The following is a 21,789-nucleotide window of genomic DNA, read 5'->3' as shown; positions in this document are numbered from 1 at the left end:
GGAGGATTGGGTAGGGCTGCCATCCCAAAATGAAGGCAGTTGGAAAGATCTATTCTTTTGTTACCAGTCTTTGAAGAAAATCCCATATCTATCATCCAGATATTAACACAGAAGCAAGTAAAACTGCTTGTTTTCTAATTTTTTTTTTAATTTTCTAAGTCTTTAATATCTGGATGATATTAACACAGAAGCAGTTTTACTTCAAATGATGAATATAAGAAAAGTTATAACAGAATCCATGTTTGCTATATGAAGCAGATGTATCAATGTCAGCAATGTTCAGAATTCATAGATAAGATGTTTTAGAAGTTTCCAAAGCCAGTGAATCCTTCAATACCTGTAATGAAGACATGGGGAGGTCATTTGGAATATTAAGTCAGCGATCACTAGAGACTTTGGAACCTGATGTGTGCTAGTGCATGGTTCTTCCTGTCTTCAAATGCCCTAAGTTCTCTCCATTCCTTACTTCCTGCATTGGTCAAAACCACTTTCCGAGGAGAGACAGTGATATATTAACCAAGCTGTGCTAGTATGTCATGAATCAGAAGATTTAACCATGCCTAGGTTTGTTTGCATCATGGAAAAGGAGTTCCTATAACCTAAAGAAATTTTCAAGGATAGACTTAAAATGAAATGGATGTTCACTTTCAATCTACAGACTATTCATGTCATGGCAACTAGTATGACCATCTAAAGGACTTTCAATAAACAGAATAAAAGGGTAATGTTTTTAAGTAGGGTATGTCTGCTGTTGCTTTCTTTTGATTCTGGATACTAAAGAAAGTCCTTGGCATATAAACAAATGAGTCACTTGTAGACCTGCAGTTCCTGGAGATTACAGCATTGTACTTGCTATGATATGATTTGATTATCACACACTTCTTAGAGAAATCACTACCATTTGGGATGATTAGAAGGAGTTGTTTCTGTCTTTTGACTACTCTGTGTAATGGTAATGGAGAAAAAGAAGCTAACATGTTAGATATTTTATATGTATTTCCTCTAGTCCTTACAATAACCATATAAGAAGGGTTCTATGGTACCTCATTTTATAGACAAAGTGAGCTTTAAGAAATAAATTTGTTTACAATTCTTTAGAGACAAAATCCAATACAAATCCCTGAGTTACTGTAGCCTGAGCTGATCTTGTTTGAAATGCTGAAAACAATAGAATCGGATTTTATCTTCTCATTGACTTATAAAAGGTGGTAAGTGTGACTTTACCCTTACAACCTCAGTGTGACTTTTTTTTGACACACTAGAGTCCATTCCCCTCACTTGACACATAAGACTGGAAGTGGTAAGTACACAGAAGAATGTCAAGAGCCCAGATTGTTCTTTATGTCAGATACAAATGGCCCAGATGCTTATTTTTCTCCATTTCTGTATGAGAGCCCAGGAATGCTAGGAACTATGAGATCCTAAAATGTCAGAGTCTCATTAAGAAATTTGAGACAATTTGAACCAACAGATTTTTGGTTTACATTCACTCCCATGGAGCCAGACTACCTGAGTTTATGTCCTGATTCCCTTGTTTATTGTTGTGTGACTTTGGGCAAGTTACTTGATTTCTCTATGCCTCAGTTTCCTTATCTGTGAAATGGGAATAATAATAATAGTAAGCTGGATAAGGTTCTTTAAGGATTAAATAAATTATTATGAACCTACCAAGAACTGAAACATATGGTAGAATGAGCAGATGAGGACATTAAAACAAACTATTCTGTGTATTCCAAAAGTTAAGTAGAGACAAGATGACTAAATAGAACATACTGTTCTGGGACAGAAAAAAGATATTAGGGAAAAACTAAGGCAATCTGAATAAAGTATGGATTTTAGTTAATTTTTTATCAATATTGCTTCATCAATTATAACAAATGTATCATACTTGTGAAAGATGTTATTAATAAGGGAAACTGGGTGTGAGGTACATGAGAATTTTATGTATGATCTCCCTTTTTTGTGTATATCTAAAACCGTTCTAAAAATAGTTAATTTTTTATAAGATTTTTAAATGAAAAATAAATTAATAAAAAATTCAGATTCCCTGTCCTCACCATCCCCACTATGTTCCCTCGCACCTTTCCTCCCACCAGAGGGACCAGGAAAAAAAGGTTATACTCTATGGTGTTAGAAGGGGGGCTGATCCTCGTGCTGCTGTCTCTGCTGGTCTCCTGAACCTCCGGTTAAGCCAGAGTATTTCAATCTTCCATCCTGCTCTCTTACAGTGCTCCTCCTGTAGCTAAAGTTTTCTGACTGAAGATTGTGTAGCTCATTTTTAAAGGAGCTCTAAACACAACATGTTATCAATTCTGCTCTGCCATAGCCATCCCCAGATAGCCACTCAGTGCTCCTGGAATATCCGACATATGTAAGATATCGGTCCCTTCCTTTGTTTTGGCTTTTTCTTTAGTTTCTTCTCTTTTCTAAAATTCACACTAAATCCATTTGCTCCCACACCAGCCCTGCTGGTGGAGGTTAGTTAGGAAGAAACCAATCCCTATATCCAAACCCTATATGAGCATCCAAACCCTATATCACCCCTTCGAAATGCCCCTCTTTCCTAACACAAATTGAGTGTAAATTCCATTACACTTTATTTTTTGTATCATATGTCAGGAATGAAACTATTTCATCTTATTGTGTAAGGGAAACTATTAAAAGCTACAGAATCCTTTTACTTTTTTCTTGATGCATTCTGGTTTTAAAGACTATTGTTATAGTAAGAATTCAAATGTAATAGGGTAAATAGTGACCACTTGATTTAATTTCTTTTTCATTTTTACTTAAAGAATTTTTTATTTGAGTGTAATTTACAATATTACATTAGTTTCAGGTGTACAATATAATGATTCAACTTCTCTATATGTTATGCTACATTCATCATGAATGTAGCTACCATCTGTCCTGTCACAATACAACAGTATTATAATATCATTGTTTTATATTATCATATCAGTATTATAATATCATATTTCTTATCCTGTGCCTTTATTACCATAATTTACTCATTTCATAATAGGAACCTATATATCCCATTCCACCCATTTCGCCCACTTGCCCACTCCCCTTCCATCTGACAACCATCAGTTTGTTCTCTGTATTTATAGTAATGACCGTTTGATTTTAGACTGTCCCTACACTATTCTTTTTTTTTTAAGATTTATTTATTTATTCATGAGAGACAAAGAGAGAGAGAGAGAGAGAGGCACAGGCACAACCAGACGAAGAAGTAAGCTCCTCACACAAGGAGCCTGATGTGACCCAATCCAGGATCCCAGGATCACATTGCAAGCCAGGCAGACACTCAACTGCTGAGCCACCCAGGTGTCCTATCCCTACACTGTTCATCCCTGAAAAGCTCAAGTTGCATTATTTAGCTTTAATGATTAAAGGCACAGCTGGAAAGAAAAAAAAAAAACAGCACTTTGATTTGCGCCCCCACCACAATACATTTGGATGAAATTCTAAAATTAATAAAAGGAAATGCTATTGTATTGTTAAAAAATTATATCTGACACTTAAGAATCTAATACTTTGGAGAATTAAATAATGCACATGCTATTAGAAAGTTTTATAAATGCTTGTAATTTTATTATACATATTTATATTATAATGAATCAGTTGATTCATTTAAATAAAGCCATATTTTATATAAGATAATATTCAAGTTCTCTTGTTAGGAAAGAGGTGGATGAAGTAGTCCTCTAGATATTCCTCAAAGACTTTGGTTTTATACTTTCAAGGCTCATTGCCTCAAGAATATTTATAATAGCAGAAATGATTTTCACCTATTTGCAAAATCAACCCAACCAGATGAACCCAACTACTGACAAATTTGTGCTTTTAAAGCCAGTCTATTTGTTTTCCCATCACCTAAGAAATTATATAGATTAGGCAGTTAAGTGGTACACTGCTACAGTACTTCTGAGATGATTAATTTGTATTTTAAAAGCTTTTCTTTTTTTCAGAAGATGATCTCCAGTCTGCATCTGTCTTCCAAGCTTCAGCCCTTATTTTGGGATGCCTCATTGGATATGTTTACTTGGCTATCTCATTGCAAATGTCACACACACACACACACACACACACACACACTCACAGACACTATCTCTTCCCTAGTAACTTCAGATGACTAGTTATTTTTAGCACGTGACAACAAGGTGACATTCTCACATCATTGTCTCTCTCTGAGTTCCTTACTAGAATCTCACTTACTTATTGATAATAAACTTTCACCCTCCTTTAAGATTTAGTTCCAGTGAACCTTTCTTTATCTCCCTATTCTGTCATCCTACACATGTAATTATTTTTTTACACATCTCTCCAAAGACATGTGAGATCCTGGAAAGTAGAAGCCCTGACTGATTTGCTTGTGAATAGATTGCCATGCTAGATTGGCAAATGTGTGTGTGGCAGCGTGCATGTGGGCATATGAATGTGGGTGTGAAAGGTTGATGTGTTCATAGATGCTTGTTGGCTAGGACTGGTTGAAATGAGTAGGAATAATCAGACAAAAGAGATTCATTTCTCTGTATAATAGAGTAACAAGTATTGGGGGCTTATTTTCTGGCTGTTAGAGAGAAAAGATTTGAATGATCAGAGAGTGGTCTCAAGAGAAGGAAGGCAACTGACAGCATAGCAGGAAATCAGGTCCAGGGAGAATGACTAGCGAGATCATGCTGTTTTTCTGAAAAGTGGTATCTAATACTTGTTTTTAAATATTTTTCTGTGTAATGCTACTATCAATTCTTCAGTGAAATTTATTTTGATGGTGCCTTAGGAAAAGAGGAAAAACCTAGATTCATTTGGAGTAAAGCTCTGCAAATAGAGGAGAGAAGGACAGATGAAGTGACATGCTGAGAGGCCTACTGAAAATATAGGCAAACAGTAAAAAAAGTACGTATGAAATGTCCAAGAGAATATGAGGACTCCTGAAAGGCTTTGGGAATTTTAAGAAGTGTGCTCAAGTTCTTACAACACTTAGATGACATATCAAATAATTTTATGGATCATTAAAGGAAAAGACCCCAGAATGTGGGAGGATTTCAGAAGATTCTAATTCTACAAAGTTTAATCAAGTACAGAATTAAAATTAGAAAACATATATTAATTTCAAAAATTTTTGATGCCAAAATATGCTTTGCAAACTGCAATTTTTCTCTTCGTTTTTAAAATAAGAAGCTACTTCCAGTCTTAGAGGTTGACATCTCTAAAATAGCCTGCAGTTATAGAAGAATCTGTCTTACTCAAGCACATACTATAAGGTATGAGGCTTTTCTGGTCTACGTATTTGGGACACCTGAATCTCTAATGAGTATACTTACTATTGAGAGGATAATTATGATGACCAGGAAATGAAATCATTATTCAAGAATGAACATACCGGGCAGCCCAGGTGGCTCAGCAGTTTAGCACCACCCAGGGCGCGATCCTGGACCCGGGATCGAGTCCCACGTCGGGCTCCCTGCATGGAGCCTGCTTCTCCCTCTGCCTGTGTCTCTGCCTCTCTCTCTCTCTGTTTCTCTCATGAATAAATAAATAAAATCCCATTAAAAAAAAGAACATATCCACTAGATGACGAGAGAGCAAAATAATGGTCACTAAATATTTATCTTAAATATGTGTGTTTATATCTATGAATCAATACTCATTTATATATACACCTGAATATATATTTGGATATTATATGTTTGAATATATTCAAATATAGTGTGTATGTGTGTATATATTTTTAAAGACTATTAGATCCTTAAAAAAAGAAATGCTCCAGTGCAATGTTAGTATTGATTTAGAGCCTCCAAGAGACTTTATCAAAGATAGCTAGCTATAGTAAATCTGTCTTCCAGATGCTTTTCAGTTTTTCTTCTTTCATTTCATCACCTTACATGTTTATGACAGTTCCAATTTCATAGTATCATCAGGTATTTTTGTTTTAGGCAAAACAAAAATATTTTGTTTTACAGATAGGTGTGGAGAGATAGCTCTTTGTGGTTTTGATTTGCATTTCCATAATGACTAATAAAGTTGAATACTTTTTCCTCTGCTTCGTGGCCAAATGGATAGCCACTTTTACAATATCTGTTCAAACTTTTTTGCCATTATTTTCCCTTCTGAATTGTGTGCTTCTTGCAGTTTTTAAATATGTTTGACAAAGATCCTCCCTTAGTTGTATATATTACCTCAAAATTACATTATCTTATATCAATGGGCTTTAATTTCGTTAGTGTTTGCATGTCTTATATTTTACTGTTTTATGTTTTTAATTTTATATGGCCTTATGTTTATAGTGTTTTTAGTCTAGTCTGAAAATCTTTGTCTTTTAACTATAATATTTAAAGTTTACTTGTAATTTAAATAGTGATACAGTTGAGATTAAGTCCACTATCTTATTATATATTTATTATATATTCCATCTCTTTTTTTTTTCCTTTAACAATTTCCTAATGACATACTGGCTGTATTTTTCTTTGTTTTTACCCTACCTGGAGAATGCTGATTTTCTTGGATTACTGGGTCCATGTCATTCATCAGAGTTGAAAAAATTTTGCCTTTATTTTCTCAAATATTGGCTCTGTCTTGTCCTCTCTCTCCTCTCATTATGTGACTCTAGTTACACATGTGATTTTTATATTTCCTATTCATTTTTTCCCTTTTTTCTGTTGACATATTTCTATTAATTTTTTGAGTTTGCTAAGCCTGTTTTCTGCTGTGCCCTTTTTGAATTTAAAACTAGCCACTTGGGGATCCCTGGGTGGCTCAGCGGTTTGGCGCCTGCCTTTGGCCTAGGGTGCGATCCTGAAGTCCCAGGATCGAGTCCCGTGTCAGGCTCCAGCATGGACCCTGCTTCTCCCTCCTCCTGTGTCTCTGCCTCTCTTTTTCTCTGTGTCTATCATGAATAAATAAATAAATCTTTAAAAAAATAAATAAAATAAAACTAGCCACTTGACTCTGAACTGTAGATATAATATTCTTACTTCTAGAATACCCAATGATTTTCTACAGCTTCTAAATTTGTGCTGAAATTCTTTATCTTCCTAATGTACTAATAATCATAGTGATTCGAGATTCTTGTCTTTTAATGCCAATACAATGATCATCCTCTGGGTCTGTTTCTATTGACTTGTATTGTAATTTCTTTACTATCAATTTTCTAGCAACTTCAATGACTAATAATTATTATATGCTCAAGATTGTGGAAGATCTAGTAGAGTCAATGGATTGTATTATATTCTCCTGAAGAGTATTAGGTTTTTTTCCTCAGGCAGTTTGTCTACTGATATATCATTTCTTATTCCTCTGTTGATGCCTGATTTTAGACTTTGTTAGAACATGTCTATTTTAATTATGCCTTTACTTCTAGGGTTTGAATTTTACTGTCGATACATGTACTTTCTGGAGTCTCATTTAAAAGCCCATAGTGTTCTCCATGTTTTCTTTATTCTGGTTATGCTGAACACCTACATCTTCTCCACACCTAATGATATCTGAAGTCTTCACTCAGCTCTTCAGTTTACTAGTGGCCTTTCTCTGCCAAGCTTTCCAGAATTTACCATATATATAGGAATTATCCAGTAGCCTAGGAGGAATTTTTAAAAATATTAATTAATTAATTAATTAATTTATTTATTTATTTATTTATTTATTTTAAAAGAGAAAGAGGGTGAGACTGGGGAAGGTGGGACAGAGGGAGGGAGAGAGAGAGAGAGAGAGAATCTCAAGCAGACTCCCTGCTGAGCACAGATCCAATACGGGCTTGATCCTATGACCCTGAAATCATGACCTGAGACAAAATCGAGTGGGATGCTTAACTGACTAAGCCACCCACGTGCCCCAAGAATTTTAATGTAGGCGTTCTTGGACAATTTCTATGAAGTTTCAACCTGTCCAATATTATGACTCACAAGTCCCAATTGCCTGTAATCCCCAAATTTCAACGTTTTCTTATTTCTACCCATCTAAATAATCACTTTCTATTGAGTCTTATGTCCTTAAATTGCACTTTGTAAATTTCCTCAAGCTGAAAGCCAGGATGGATATAAGGTCCTTTTCATAGGTTTTCCTTCTATCAGATATCATAGTTTTTTGCTAATTGTTATCCAGAGGCCACCAATAATTGCTACATGTTTTAATAATTTTACAATTTTTATATAATTTTATAATTTTTATTTTTGTCCCAGCTTTTATAATCATTGACTGTAGGAGTATAAACCAATACTAGTTTCTCCATTATGGATATATTTCTCTATTTTCTTACTTTCTTTATATCATTTTTTTTTTCATTTTAGTTTTGCTTTATTTAACTTCATTAGTTAATTGTTTTACCTTTTGGAATTATCGTCCTAGACATAGCATACTTCCTTAACTTATAGAACATAATACTTAAAAATTACAAATACTAAATCCCAGTCAACACAAGATTCTTAGATTAGTTAATTACATTTTTTCCTTCCCAATTTGGTATTATTATTTTAATGAATTTTAATTCTACATTTATTTTAAATACCACAGGACCTTATTATTTTTATACTTCCAATATTTATTTAGCCCCATTTCTAATCATTTTGTTATATATTTTTGTTTTTTCAACTATAATAATTTTTCTTCTACCTGAAGAACTCCATGTTTGTTTTGTTTTGTTTTTTTAGTGTAATGCTATTAGTTATGGTTCTCCCCATATTTTTATTGCTTGAAAGTATCTTTGATATGCCTTTATTTTGAAGGATATTTTCACTAGGTTGGCAGTTAATTCTTTTCTGCATTTTAAACATTGTCTTATTGCCTCCATAATTTCTGCAGAAAAGTCAGGTATCAGACAATGTATCGCATAATTTACTGCTCTCTGTCTGCTTTAGGATTTTTTTTTTTTTTTGGTCCCTTTAGGTTTCGTCAAATTTAATGTAACATTTCCAGATTCTCAGGTATAGTTCTTTTGATTCACCCTTCTGGGTATTCACAGAACTTCTCTAATCTGTGGATTTTTATTGTTTCTATGTTTTGAAACAATTCTCAGCTATGATCTCAGCAGCAATTGTCTCTGTCTTTTCACATTCTTCCCTTCTTCTAAGATTACAATTTCACATGTAATGGCTTTTTGCTTTCTTGCCTATAAATTGATTAAGATATTTTCTATATTTTCATCTTTATTTTTGCCATGCTTCAATCTATATATTTTCTAGTGACTTGATTTTTGGTTCATATTTCTTAATTCTGCTGCATCTAATTTATTGTTAAATGCTTACCCTTTAAAAAAATTTTATTCATTTGCTATATTTTTAAATTTTGTTTTCCATTAGAATATTTTCATACATTCCAGTTTTCTATTGAACTTTTTAATCTTGTCATCTATTTTATTGGATATATAAATCAATTATATTAATGTTTACAACTGATAACTCCAATACCTATAATCACTTGTGGATCTGCTCTTATGGTCTCTTTTTTCCTCTTGTGTTTGGGTTTTTCTTTTGTTTTTGTTTTTTGGTCAGTTATTCCTATGGCATATCTGATCATTTTTTATTGAATTCCAGATAATTTGTGCATAAAATTGCAAATGTAATTTGAGGCCCTTATAAACATTATCTTTTTTCATAGAGGATATAATTTTGCTTTCAGGAAAGCTATTAAGATAGGGACAGATTACATAGGATTCAAACCTGGATTTCACTTTTTCTGAAGTTTAGTCTATTTTTGATTGGCTCTTATCCCTAGAGTATATACCTTTCAGACTCAAACTGGAAGTCAGAATGTCCTTCACTGACCCTAAACTATAATTTTTGTTTTCCTGCTCCCACACAATTACTGGAATATCTATTCAGTTTGCTAATTTCTTATTATCTCACTCTGCTTGTTCTTTTAGCCTCTCCAACTTAAAGTGCTTAAAAGTGCCTTGAGAGCATTTTTAGGTATTGTAAAATTTTTAGAATAATTGTAATATGGGGTTCATCCCAATTTTTGTTTCTTTATTCCAAGATCCTAACTGTTGAAGCTTTGGTTGCCTTGAAAGGTCTTCAATGTTATCAAACAGATTTTTTTCAGGTACTTCTATTTATTCATGATGAAGGTATTGATATGCAACAAGCTATTCTACCCTTACAAGGAAAGGAATTCTGAAATGGTTTTTATTTTTCAATTTTCAGTATCTTTATTTTCCTAGAAACTAGATGCCATTAACTCCTAAAAGCAGGCCCCTCCAAAATACTTAACCTTATAATTCAGACTCTTGTTTTAACAAACTCTGATGAATTATTTGTAAGTGTGAGAATGCATTTAAGAACTGGGAAATGAAGCATAAGAGATGGTACCAACAAGTTAACTGAATATTGATAGAATACATAAAATTAAATTCTCTATGTAACACACATGGCTTGTAATATTGCAGAATTTTGGTCCTCTTATAAGGTAACATATAACATTGTAAGTTACTCTTTATCTTTTCTATACTAAGAAATATGAAGTATTAAAACTTGATCTCTCCCCTAACTTTTCACCAAGTATCTAAATCAACTTAAGATATGATTCTTTTTATTAGATATAAGTGAAGAAAAAAAACACACCTTTTAAATTCTATTTTCCTTTTTTTTTTTTTTTTGTTTTAGATAAAAACACTTTAATCACTGCCCTGAGAATAATCAGTCAATTCTGCAATATCTAATTCATCAAGCTTTGGCAAATGGAACACCAGAAAGAGATCACAAGCAACTCTCTTTCCTTAAGCCTTATGCCTAAGAAATTCTATGGGAAGCTTTGGTATTGACCAAAAGAAGACATAGGTTTTTTTCAAACTTCATTTTAATGGGTCTCAAAATTCTCTGACAGATTTTGGTCAAGATGTTTCTATTTTAAAAGTACTGATTTTAAAATCTAACAACTTAAAATTACCACACACACACACACACACACACACACACACACAAAACGGTCTGGAAAACATTCCTTATTTTCTGAGCATTTATATCATTAACCAGTCTTTCACTATTAAACTTAAATGACAAGTGAGACAAACCGTTCTGAGATGTTCTTCCACAATCAAGACTAAGTGCCATGTTCTGGATAATATTCATTTAGCCAATCTGGGTTTTTTTGAGCAGAGGTGGTGAATTTGCCAGCCACAGCAGTACGTGAGGTCCACTACTACTACGTAACAACTCTCTGCATCACATTATGAACAGCAAAATGATCCAGAGGATGATAAAAATTTTCAACATACATTATTTTGTGAGAAACCATGTCAATGATAGCAGTACCCCTAGATTTCAAGAATTTGGGCCAACTGCTATATTCTTACTAGAGTAGCTATCAATCTTCTTCCACTGCTTGGCAAACTTACAAGCAATGTGAGTGGTGTGATACTCCAGCTTACATGGATAACCAGCACTAATCTGGCCTGAATGGTTCTGGATAATCACCTGAACAGTAAAGCCAGCTTCTTTCATTAGTAAGTCATTTTTGCCACTACCAGCCACATTGTCACAATAAGCATCTTTGACAGGCATGTTCTTGACATTGAAGTCCATGCTGTTCCCAGGCAGAGTTTCACACAAACTTTCAAAATGTATTGCAACAGACTTTTTTTCAGTTGTAATGTTGACTGGAGCAAAGATGGTTGTATGCCTGGTTTAATTTTAATTGTTTCTTTTTAGTTTTTTTTTTGTATTTTTATTGATTTTTTTTATTTGCTCATTCTATGGTTTATTTATTTTTTATTAAGTAAGTTCTATGCCAGGGCTCAAACTCATGATGCAATCAAGAGTTGCATACTCAAAAAAAAAAAAAAAAAAAAAGGGTTGCATACTCCACTGACTGAGCCAGCCAGGTATGCCATTAGGCCTGGTTTAGAACACTAGTCATTCAGCTCACAGAAGCTATACTAATACCACCAATTTTATAAACAACCTGGAGGGACAGATGAAAGATTTGTCAATTATATGAGTTGGTAGTAAGATGTAATCCAGAGCTTCAAGTAGTATAATTCCATTGGCACTTCCATCCTTATAGTGAATTTCTATCCCTTGAACCAAGGTATTTTAACATTTAACTCCAGCATGTTCCACCATTTAAGCCAGAATTTGGAACCAATGCTAATGTGTTAAGGTTATAGAAACTTTTCTTAATACAGAGGCTGACTTCCTCATTTCTCTTTTAACTATAAAGTATCTCAGTAGAATCCATTGTGTTAACACCAACAATCAATTGGTTCAAACCCAACATGTAAGCCAGTAGGGTATGCTGATTGGTTTACTCAGTCTTGGAGATACCAGCTTCAAATTTACAAATACCATCAGCAACAATCAGAACAACACTGTCAACCTGAAATGTACCTGTGATCATGTTTTTGATAAAGTCTCTGTGTCCTGGAGTAGTAGTGATGGCCACATACTTACTGGTCCCAAATTTCCACATGGAGATACCCATGTGATACCATATTCACATTCAGGCTTAAGTTTTTCCAAGGCATATCTAAAGGAGACTTTCCCATCTTAGCAGACTCATTCTCAAAAATGTTGATAGTTATTCTATTGATTCCAACCACATTTGTAGAACAGATGGCTGGTAGTAATAGACTTTCTTGAATTTACATGTCCAATGATAGCAAATATGACGTGAATCTTTTCCTTTTCCATTTTGTCTTAAATTTAGTGATGTTTTTCATAAGACCTGTATTCTGGTGACAAACTCATAACAAAAAGAAACAATTTGTTTTTGACTAAGTAAATTACATAATGTTTTAGTAACCTACTCTGCTTTATGCAAGTCAGGATAGTCATTTTTCATGACACAATATTGCTTTGTTCTCTAAATATATGGATTCTGTCAACTGCTTTTAGGAATGTACAGTACAGTAGTAATCTTACCATATTCTGTTTCTTATAGTCTATCTACATAAATTATACAAATGGAAAGAACAAAAGGAAAGGAAGTTTGACAGTCTTTATGTATTTTACCATAATTGTGTTTTTGACTTCTTGCTTCAAAAAACAAAGAAGTGGTATCTGAAAGTCATCACTGTCAGTCATTCTAGGTAATATAGACAGAGGCAGTCCTCCTCAAGTTTTGTATTAAAAGGGATTGCTAAGATAGACTCAGAGGGGATGAGATTTCCAGTTCTCAGAACTTTAAACAGATCAAACAAGGGAACTCAACAGCTGGTGAGTTCTAAATCAACGTTGATGATAACTACTCATTTCCTAATGTTATCATGTCTAAAATATAAAGCAGATTTGTTTACGAAAAACTTTCTGTTAGTTCTGAAATTGTCGCTCACTGCCTTATTAAAGTAAGTTTTTCTTATTAATGTGAAGCCCCACAAAAATATTCCCTAAAACACACATATTCTACATGAGCAAATGCTTATTTTAATAGCAATGAAAGATATCCATTAGTTTATATTTATTAAATCTCATTTATATAAATATGATATTTTTAGTAAACTTAATCTAAGTGAAATAGAGAAAAAAACAAGTATCTAAAAATACTTCAAAACTGCTGTGAAATATGTTACATAGTCAATGATCATAATAATGATATATAATAATCAATGATATAACAAATAATATAGTAACAGACAATAATTCATAATCAATAATATATAATCAATGATTATAATAATTAATGATTATAATATACATAATTATGTAGTGTGAGGTTCCTAAAACTTTTGATTAAGAAGCCCTAGAGGTCCATACAGATTTATTGCAAGAATAAATCTAATAATTCTATACTAATGTATACATGATAGTTTACAGGTTATATAAAGATAACAACCCACTTTTTTGTTCTTATCTTGTTACAATTGAGACTGATATACTCTACATTTATACTCAATTATTATACATTATAAACATTATAGTACAGCCCGGGTGGCTCAGCAGTTTAGCACCACCTTCGGCTCAGGGCATGATCCTGGAGACCTGGGATCGAGTCCCACATCAGGCTCCCTACATGAAGCCTGCTCCTCCCTCTGCCTGTTTCTCTGCCTCTCTCTCTCTCTGCGTGTCAAAAATAAATAAAATCTTTAAAAAAAATTATAAACATTATACTCAATTACTATGCATTTTCTCATTCAACAATTATAATGCTTATGACTATTATGAAATGTCTGTGATATTTTTGTCTTCACAAAGGTTCTATAATTGAAAAGCTGAGAAAATTATTAATATATTAAAAATGCTATTTTACTTCCCTGAGCCTAATTTTTTTTCACTTTGGATAGAAGTTTTACCATCTACCATATGGAAATGTAGGAGAATTTGAGGGCGTTTAGTAAATACTGATTTCTTTACCTGTCTTTACCCACAAGTACCAAAAACATAGTTTTGCTCTATAAATTGTCACATTAAAATCAAAGTTATCAATTCTCAATTTTTTTCACAATTCTACTTTTTAAACAAATTACTAGAGAGAGAATTGATAGAAAAATACAAACTGCTAGCAGAAATTACCATTGAAGAGGAGCAAACCAATGACAGAATTACGGTTTAGTAATATAATCAATAGTTACAACACTAAGTCTAAACATTAACAGTTCTTAAAATGAGAAATAATACTTATGTGATGTGATAGAGATTCTAACTATCACAACAATGGCAAACATATTAAATATATAAGTATCAAATTAGCATGTATACCTTAAATGTACGTTATATGTCAAATATACTTCAATTTTTAAAAGTTAATTTATGTTTATTTCTACTAAAAAAAGTCTAAGCTTTATGCACATTCTTTTTTTTAAAATATTTATAGCAAACTTTTCTATTGTAAGAATATACTAGTATTATTCCCATTTTATAGACAAGGAGTCTGACATACCAGGATATTAAAATATCTCCCAAGGTTACAGAGCAGGTTAGTGATAAGGCTGGCTTTAACTACACTTCCTTTCATTAGTGAAATCTTGCCCAAATCTGCTGTGAGAGGTGGACTCTTAATTGATTTTGATGCATTCTGGGCAATAAGGTGATCTGGGAGTTGAGGTAAGAAAAAGTGAAAAACTCACTGCCTCTCTTTAAGAACACATGCCTGTCTTGCTTTCCTTGTTCATTGAGCATTTCCTCTCCCTTTTTTTCATGGTGAGCAGCTTCCTATAAATTTCTCCCAGGCCTGTTGTTCTCTGTAAATGTTCTTATTTCTAGAGACATCAAATTTAAGGGAGCTTTGACAGCTCTGGCTTTTCTGATGCAGTCAAACAGCCTTAGTCTATCCTTCCTTTAAAATGTTTTTAGGATAGCAGAAACTCTCTAGATGTGTAGAAAGAAATAAGGCTCCTTAGGCACATTTCCCAGCATAATTCTCTGAAGTAAAAATTGATCTATGATAGAGCACTGTAATTAAGTGGCAATTACATTGCTAATTCCCCTGAGGAATGTCAGTGGCATAGCCTGATCTGTGGAAAACAAGTTAGCAGAGTGAAGATTAACGTAGGCTAGGCTTTTTCTCTTTTCTTCATTGACTACTAGCCTCACTGGTTTATCATGGTTGAATAGGCATACTCAAGTATGAAAGATTACTTGGTCCATGTTGTTTTTAATGAACCACCCTAGTAGCTGATTCTTCTCTTGTGAACATTACTGCTATTAGAGCCAAATTCTGCTACCTTGGTGAGCTCTGATTAATCACGCTCACTCTGTAACCATGTATATACAACAGTTTACTGAGTAAACTGATGACTGAGAATAAACATCTATTTACACAGGCAGAGAATTTCAGGAATAATTGGACTCTGAAACCATGACTACTAATTCATAGACACCCTTAGGAGAATGGACCATCCAGAGAGTAACCTTTGTTGATTAATAGCTGTTCATTTTTCAATTTCACATTGCACTGGCATTGCCTGACACTCAAAAGTCTGTCAATATTGTTTGTGAGTGTGGTAAAAATGTTTGTGTTGTGTGTGAGAAATGATATCGATATACTATATGAGTCACGGTAGCTATTATTGGCATATAAATAGTCTGTTTTTACTTTTCCTATTGTGATATACTTAAAAAAATTCTTTCTCTAACTACATTTGCCTAAAAATTTTTCCCCATTTCCCCTCTCAAAATAAGAAGAAAAGAGAGAGAGATTAATTCACAGATTTTATCTGTGATAATGTCCTTTCTTTCCTTTCGGTAAATCAGTTTAGGAGGAGTGCAATTCAAACTCCTCTTGCCAAATGGGCATCATACTTTGATCATATGATCCTTTTATTCAAGGCCCTGGGGCTCTGTTGTAAAATTCCATGTACAAAGGGGAGGAGGAGACACAAGAAGAGACTAGAGGTTATAAAATGTAATGATAAAATACAAATGTCAGCAGGGGAATGGAACGGACAACTGAATGCATCAGATGTGAAAATGGGATTGAGAGGCCCAGAGTCTGTCTCTGGGTCCTTGAAGTGGTGGGCCATGTCTTTGAGCTCCCTAACTCAGCTACTTTAAGTAACATGGTAATAAGCCAAGTGCCCAACTGATCTGACCTGGGGTGAAACCTTGTCACTGAAGACTCTCACTCTCTATCCAGAGTGAATGCTCCCACAGGAAGGAACACAGATTCTTCTCTCACAAGTTGATATGCTCACATCTGTAGACATCATAGACATAAACAGGCTAACTTTTTAAATTATTTTATTCAAACACAAATACTGTAGGTCTTATTGGACAAAGAGAACATGTAATTCATATATAACTTTCACAAATCTCTGTTTTTTATTGAATAAACAGTAGATATTAGTGGGAATAATTCTTAGTTTTCCTCATGAGATTATTCAGTTAAAAAGTATAAAGAAAATCCACCCATGTGGAAAATGATATAAGGTATTAATATAAGTCTAAGTAGTTGGAAGAAAAATATGCCATGATAACAAAACCTGTTTGCCACGTATCTAGTCCTGTGAATAGTGTATGATACCAGGTTATCTGTAAACGTTCTCTAGACGTCTTTTGAGCCCCATTGCATTTGTGCTCATGCATTAGCAATTTTGTAATCCTAAAAGGTTGCCTATTGCATTCGATAAATCAAGAGTAACTGTATTCCCGTATTCCATAGAAACAGGAAGTTTCATTTTCGATTCAACCACTAAGTGCATAGATAGTAAAGAGTTATTTGGAAGAATATAAAGAAATATTTATGTGGCACATATGATACAGTAGAAGAAAAATAATTTTGTGTTAATTTGCATCCTGGAAGGTCAATAGGCAATTAGAGTTGCATCTAACTCCTTTTAAAACACATAATCATAATATCTATAACCATCAAAAAAGTACTCTAATAGTGGCACTGGAGAATTAAATTCTCTTTTTAAACTTGAAATCAAGAATGTAGAAGCATATCTTAATTTTTCTTAAAATATGACCTGAATAGAATCACTTGGGGATTCTTGTTAAAAGTGTAAACTCCTGAACTTTGCTCCAGAATAATTAACTGTAAAAACTAACTTGAAAGGAAGAGAGGACAATATCTAACACCAGCTTCCTTAAGTAGGTCATATATCCATTAATTTATCCATTTAGCAAATGTTTATTGAGCATTTACTAAATTCAAGGTACTTTCAGGCTTGGGATTAAAGATGAATCAAATGATTCCTGCTCCAGAGAACCTCAGTTTCTTGATAATGACAAAATTCAATTTATTGCTATTAGTGATACAAGAAGAGATGTCAGGGTGGTGGAGAACAATGTATAGTTTTCATTTAAAATGCTAAGTTTGGAGAAGATCAAAGGTAAAGAGATGAGTTCGGAGTCCATCACAATGCCTCAGAAGAGAGATGCAGATTGAAAAGAAGATACACATTTTTTCCTTGCTTCTTTTGGAAATAGATCTCACCATTCCTTTGGCAAACTGCTCCCTGCCTTGCTCTCCAGATACACACACACAAACACACACACACACACACACACACGGAATTTTGTTAGAGCTGTCAATTGTAGTATTATATAATCTTGGCACAATGAAAGGTCCAAGGTGTGCATGACTGACCATACATACCATTATTATTTTCAGTGGGCAAGAAACTGGTCATGACAGAGAATGTAGAAGGAACCAAATAGTAATCAAAAGACAAAACACAGCAATTTCATAGAAGCCAAAGGATCAACAAAAGTAAAACCTAAAGGTAATTTTAGGAATATTTGAAGTAATATAAACATCCATTGACACCATGACCAAATTCAGACAATTCTGTTAATGTTCTTTTTTCCTTCTGTCCACCTTCTCTCCTTTTTTCTTTCTTTGACATCAGGCAGGTCCAGTAATGGTGGCTGTGCAAGGATGGAGTATCAGCATTGGGGGATTGGGAAGCTTGGTAAACTGGGAAATTGTGTACATAAGGGGTTGAGCACATAAGCAAATATGCTGAGGATGATGAGGCTTGATTTTTCACTGACGAAGAAGTGAATACAAATATAGAACAGAGGAAGATTCAAACGAGCCATAAACTCTGTAGTGTAGACTGGAATAAGAGATTTAATAGAAAATGTAAATGAAAGGTACAAGCCAAACATTGAGGCCCCAGTATTAATGAACTTACCTCACATCCAGACTCTGATTTCTATGTACTATTTTCCACAAAAAGAGCCAAGCCTTCTTGGAGAATTAGCTTATCCAAATCAGGGTCAAGGAAAGTGGAGAATGAACTTGGAACATATTGTGCCAAATACAGAGGAAGTCCTTAAAACAATGAAGGAAAGAGTTTAGAAGACATTATCTAGCTGGAAGGGGCTCCTCCCGTCCAAATCTGGGAAAATTAAAGCATCAAAATAAATAATCATATTGATGGGTTATAATCCATTCAACTAATAAAAATAAGTAGAGATTAGAGGAACTATTCTTTACAGTAGAATATCAAATAATAGATATAGAAAAAGTATTGCAATTTGAAAACCACCACTTCTGCCCATTGTAGCAATAATAAATTCAATACATGCTGCATCTAGTGGTGAATGGGAGCTGAAGAATGGGGTATTTTCATGAAACCAAAGTATCTACACACAAAAAGTGCTTAGTAATTCCAAGGTAAGGTTCCAGAGGAGAATCCTAACAGACATAGTATTTATCAAGTAATCAAATTAGCACCATCAATAATGGGACAAATTAGCATCATGTGCCACCTGAAAGGATACAGCAAGACCACCACCTTCCTTCTGCAGTATTTTTGCCAAAAATATATTAATGTGGTACTCTTCTAGAGGAAACATTAGACAAATCCACATTGAGAAAAACTCTACAAAAGACATGCTCAGAAACCTTAGAAAGGTCAAGGAGTGCCTAATACATTACCCCAGATTGAAGGAGCTTAGAGAGACATGACTACTGGGTACAGTAAGAGGTCCTAGTAATGGTGCACTTGTAATAAAAGGCATGCCTGGGACAATTGACAATACTTGAAAAGATCTCTGGATAATGGGTATATTGGTATTTCTTTGTAGCAATCTTTTTACTTTTCATGTCTAATGTTATTTCAGACTTTTTAAAAGGTCATTTTAAAAAATAAAAAAATAAATAATTTCTTCACCAAATTACTATCTCTAGTAATCTCCTTGTGTGGCTGAAGAGATAGCTGAGCAGTCTTCCTTAGGGGTATGCCACTCCAAATAGTCACAGACTTTCAAAATGGGGTATTTGATCAGACATACTGATTATGGGAATAGTAGCTTATTCTCCTTAAGAATTTACTGTGTTCTAGGACAGCCCCGGTGACTCAGCGGTTTAGTGCTGCCTTCAGCCCAGGGTGTGATCCTGGAGACCTGGGATCGAGTCCCACTTCAGGCTCCCTGCATGGAGCCTGCTTCTTCCTCTGCCTGTGTCTCTGCCTCTATATGTGTGTGTCTCTCATGAATAAATAAATACAATATTTTTTTAAAAAAAGAATTTACTGTGTTCTCAATCTTCATACCACCTCAATGAGCTAAGTATATTTTTTTTCACTTTCTTGATAAGAAAACTGAAGTTCTGATAGGTTGAATAAGTTCTTCTAATTCATAGTTTTAGAAGATGATGGAGCAGAGATTGGAACCCAGGCAGTCTGCTGCTGTGACCTACCTCATTAGTATCTTGTTTTTCATAGGTCCAGGTTAAAGTGCAGCTTTTGGAAGGCAAGACTGGTTGTCACGGATGGATGTCACTGTGAAAGATTGATGTTCCTATTGGATAGGACCCCTACTAGTTGGGAGGAGGTAAATAAGGAGACAAATTCTACTCTTCATCCTCCTCCCCTGGTCAACAGTAAGTCAGGACACAAAAGCACAGTCAAACAGGCCTGAGGTAGAAGAATCTCCTTTTTCAGAGAGGCCAGAGCTCCTGGCAGGACAGCTGGGCTGAGTACAGAGTACGAAGTCAACCTCAAAGAGTCCGAATCAAATTGCACGTCCCAGTAGACAGGGACTCTGGGGGTGCCTACCACTTGTCCTCCCTCTCAGGACTGGTCCAGGAATGGGGACGCCTGAGGCCAACTAGATCATCCAGCTGTATGGAGCTGTGCAAGGTGCAAGGCAAGACTGAGATAGCAGAGCCTGACTCACAAGATGGCCTATAATGTCTTATTACAATACTCACTTCCCAAAGGAGGGCAGAGGGGACCCCCAATTTCCTGAAGTATACAGCACTTTTTCCTCTTGGTTCCTCTGTGGCCCTCTGGCCCCCCAGGACCCTCTGGGGATGCAGCAAACACACCGTAGAGCATTTTAATGGTTTAGGGGCATGTAGCAGTCAGCATCTGCCCTTTAACTATCATTTCCCCCCTCCCCTAGAAAGACTAGTTTGCTCAGGCCAACAGTATTTAAAGCTCTTCATTCCAGGTTCTTGTTTCCCCAAATATTCAAACATATTCATCTTGTGTCGTAGATCTGTTCATTGAAATAAACTGACTAATCCAAACAGACTGGCATCGGCCCTCTGGTAGCCACTTCCCACACACCATTTTCCCCAACACCTACGTGTTTCCCCTCTTCCTGGCTTTCGGATTTGAAGTCAAAATAAAATGTCAAACTTACCAGTCTCCTGAAGGACAAATTCACTGGGGCTCAGTAGCAACATTGTGCTTGTTCCTCATTAAACATCCCCCTAGGGCAGGTGAAGTAAAAGAAGTGTACCAGGCAAAGCTATAAATCTAAATAAAAGGACTTATTCTTAAGGCTGATTTTTGCAGATACCTGCAACCAAGATAAAATCTAGACAGACTAGTTTTGCTGAGAATAGCAATGATGTCTATAAAGAACTGTTTGGATTTGAGGTGTAATGGCCAACAGTGTAATAACAATCCTTAGACCTTACAACCACAAATTAATAATGTCTGGAGCATTTTGCAAGAGAAAAGAAAACTAAGAGTACTGAAGAAAGCAGCGGGAAGTAAATAAACAGTTTAAAATCTTCTAAATTAGCCTGCAGGTGTAAGCCTCTTGATAGGTAGAGCTCAAATCATGCTCATTGCCCTGTACCAGTATTACAGGGCAGGGTGAGAGATGGCTTTAAGATACTCCACATATGGGATCCCTGGGTGGCGCAGCGGTTTGGCGCCTGCCTTTGGCCCAGGGCGCGATCCTGGAGACCCGGGATCGAATCCCACATCAGGCTCCTGGTGCATGGAGCCTGCTTCTCCCTCTGCCTGTGTCTCTGCCTCTCTCTCTCTGTGACTATCATAAATAAATAAAAAAATTAAAAAAAAAAAAAAAAAAGATACTCCACATATTGGGGCGCCTGGGTGGCTCAGTGGTTGAGTGCCTTTGGTTCAGGTCATGATCTCGGGGTTCTGGGATCAAATCCCACATCAGGCTCCCTATGGGAGCCTATTTCTCCTTCTGCCTATGTCTCTGC

The 21,789-nt window shown here is 34.9% G+C and overlaps 1 long non-coding RNA gene across 3 annotated transcripts in view; it reads left to right on the top strand.

Annotated features, from left to right (window-relative positions):
* The window catches only part of LOC112644262 (uncharacterized), a 54,362-nt gene extending 34,514 nt beyond the window's left edge, over window positions 1-19,848 (top strand). Inside the window, exons 3-4 of one of the 3 annotated variants that reach the window (XR_007412586.1) lie at window positions 17,983-18,094; window positions 19,664-19,848. This is a non-coding gene — a long non-coding RNA (uncharacterized LOC112644262). The other 2 variants (XR_007412585.1, XR_003126261.3) reach the window with 2 other exon arrangements.
* Window positions 19,849-21,789: the final 1,941 nt, after the last annotated feature.

Source organism: Canis lupus, chromosome 1 (assembly GCF_003254725.2).
Source record: "Canis lupus dingo isolate Sandy chromosome 1, ASM325472v2, whole genome shotgun sequence".
NCBI classification, from domain to species: Eukaryota; Metazoa; Chordata; class Mammalia; order Carnivora; family Canidae; genus Canis; species Canis lupus.
The sequence above is the reverse complement of the archived record's forward strand: the minus strand, read 5'-3'. Positions and strand labels throughout refer to the sequence as shown.